The sequence below is a fragment of the Curcuma longa genome, chromosome 8 (assembly GCF_044706935.1).
Source record: "Curcuma longa cultivar G26 ecotype Majalengka, Jawa Barat chromosome 8, ITB_CL_G26_1.1, whole genome shotgun sequence".
In the NCBI taxonomy this organism is placed as follows: domain Eukaryota; kingdom Viridiplantae; phylum Streptophyta; class Magnoliopsida; order Zingiberales; family Zingiberaceae; genus Curcuma; species Curcuma longa.
In genome coordinates, this window is record NC_133868.1 from 12,641,078 (window position 1) to 12,643,703 (window position 2,626).

Below are 2,626 nucleotides of genomic sequence, written 5' to 3' on the forward strand. Positions count from 1 at the left end.
CGGAGCTCGGAAGTTCATCGAGCGCGGGGAGAATCCAGCCTGTCGTAAGGCTAATTCATCGAGCACGGAGCTCGGAAGGTCATCGAGCGCGGAGCTCGGAAGGTCCTCGAGCGCGGAGCTCGGAAGTTCATCGAGCGCGGAGCTCGGAATCCAGCCTGTCGTAAGGCTAATTCATCGAGCATGGAGCTCGGAAGCCCATTGAGCGGAGCGGAGCTCGGAAGGTCATCGAGCGCGAAGCTCGGAAGTTCATCGAGCACGGAGCTCGGAATCCAGCCTGTCGTAAGGCTAACTCATCGAGCATGGAGCTCGGAAGTCCATTGAGCGCGGAGCTCGGTCATCGAGATCATCGAGCGCGAAGCCCGGAAGGTCAAAGTCATCGAGCGCGGAGCTCGGTCCATTGAGCGCGGAGCTCGGAAGATCATCCAGCCTGTCGTAAGGCTAAATCTCATCGAGCATGGAGCTCGGAAGTCCATTGAGCATGGAGCTCGGAAGTCCGTCGGAGTTCAGATCATCGAGGCCGCCGAGGAAGCGGATGCCGACGTAGGGGATCCACTGGTTTACTTGGAGGAAGGAGTTCATCGTGAACCGCTGCGCCGTTGGCTTGTCGATGACGTGGAAGCCTCGCCAGATCATTGACGCGTCCGCTGGTGCCGGCGTCGAGGCTGCGGTTGCCGTACTCGACGTAGTACAGGGTGCAAGTAAAGGTTGCCATCCCACGGCATCCACCCTTCGGCTCGGATGAGGTCGCCGACGGTGGATTTCATCACGACTGTGCGCGAGTATGTCTTCCCTGGCCGGCCGAGGAAGTTGGGGATCCTCAGCCGATCGAGGAACAACCTCTTGTCTGGCACGATCGGCAGCTTTGGATGACGAGGCCGGTGGTGGAGCGGGCTTCTTTGCGGCCGTGGGCAGTGACGGTGTTCTGCTGCCCGTCCAGGCCGCGGCGAACGATGATGAGGCAGTTCTGGAGGACGGCCGCTGAGTCACCGAAGATGAATCGACGGTGCCGGAGATGACGCAGTTGCGGCACAACTGACGGTGGGCGTGGACGTAGAGGGTGTCCTGGTACCCGTCCATCCGGCAGTTGAAGAAGGCGGCCATGTCGGACTGTACTCGTAGCGCCACCGCCTGGTGCTTCTGCGGCCCCGCCGTGTTGCTGAACCTCATCGACTTCGCAATGAAGCCCCGTCCCATCACTGCGAAGGTGGCGGTGTTCATGGTGCCGACGTTGCAGTTCTTGCTGCCGGTGACGATCGTCTTCCTCGGCCCGTCGCCATACATGAACACTCTGTTCATGTCTTTTGTCACCATCACGTACTCTTTGTATACCCCTGCCTTCACGTAAGCAATTACCCACATATAATTGGAGGAGGAGTATTAGAAAGAAAATGTTAATCGGATAGGTGCATGATCGGAAAAAAAAGTTATCCAAATTATTTGAAAGATAAGATTAATTAGTTTAATATGAATAGAAATAAACGGAATTCCTGAATACTTAGCTTTTGACCGAGGCAGCTTTTTGCTGTTGCCGGAAAATTGAGAGGAGAAAATTCGGATCGTTGTAGCTTTTCTTTCCGACGAAGCCGTGATTATTACTGGTTCTTCTGGTGTAGTCACCCAGCGTCTCAGCTCAGTTTTCCCACAGACGGCGCCAAAATGTTCCGGCCAATTCGCCGTGGATGATTCGTACGCCAGATCAGAACTGCGCTCCCCGGAAAGAATCGCCAGGAGAGGGGGACCTGAAAATCACTAAGAAAAAGAAGGGTTAGAATGGCGCCGGGGGGACCCCGGCAAGCCACTCCGACGCTCAAGTTAGAGCCGAAATAAAAGAAATATATGCGCGTATGAAATTGAAAGAGAAATAGAAAGAGAGAGAGAGAGAGCCCCCCTTTTTCCCTCATACCTGCAGGGTTTATATAATATCAGGCGGAGCGTTATTTGTGGAGATCGGCGCATGTGATTGGTTGTTGACATGGTAAGGATAATCTTTTGAAGGTTTTCGAATATCAATGGTTCAGATTTGTCGATCTTCATCTAACGGTCTGGTGCATTAATATGCAGGTTTTTAGGGGGGCCAAGTTTGGGGAATTGGTCGTTGTCCTTATCCCTTTGGCTGGGTGGTAACGAGCCGGATCATATATTTACGATGAAAATATTTTTGTTATAAAATTCATCGTTAAATGTTTTTATGATGGATTTTTTTTATAAAATTCATTCCAAATTTGATGATTTTTTATAGTGGCCTTTGAATATTCCTTTGATTCTTTTGTAGTCATCAATAATCTTTAGCTTCACTTATTGTCCTGACGTTCTATCATCAATCAATCAAGTGGATTCATCATCAATTGATTATTTTTCCAATTGCTTGAGACTTGAGTATGCCAACGACTACTTTAGTTGATTGATTTTCACCTATCAATCAAATGCTTTATTAGGTCATCTAATAGTTATAGTCTAACTTTTTTTAATTAATGATTATTTGTCATCTTTCCTATTGAGGCATTAGTCAGCTAGATCTTTCCATAAGTCAACTTAATTTAGTCCAAACAACTGCATGCCACAAATAGAAAATTTTCATTTGTTGGTTGCTCAAATTGAGTCTGTTACTTAGTTGACTCAATCAACA

The 2,626-nt window shown here is 49.4% G+C and overlaps 1 pseudogene; it reads right to left on the minus strand.

Annotated features, from left to right (window-relative positions):
* Positions 1–438: 438 nt before the first annotated feature.
* LOC141834049 (putative pectinesterase/pectinesterase inhibitor 6) lies at positions 439–1,359 on the minus strand (annotated as a pseudogene).
* Positions 1,360–2,626: the final 1,267 nt, after the last annotated feature.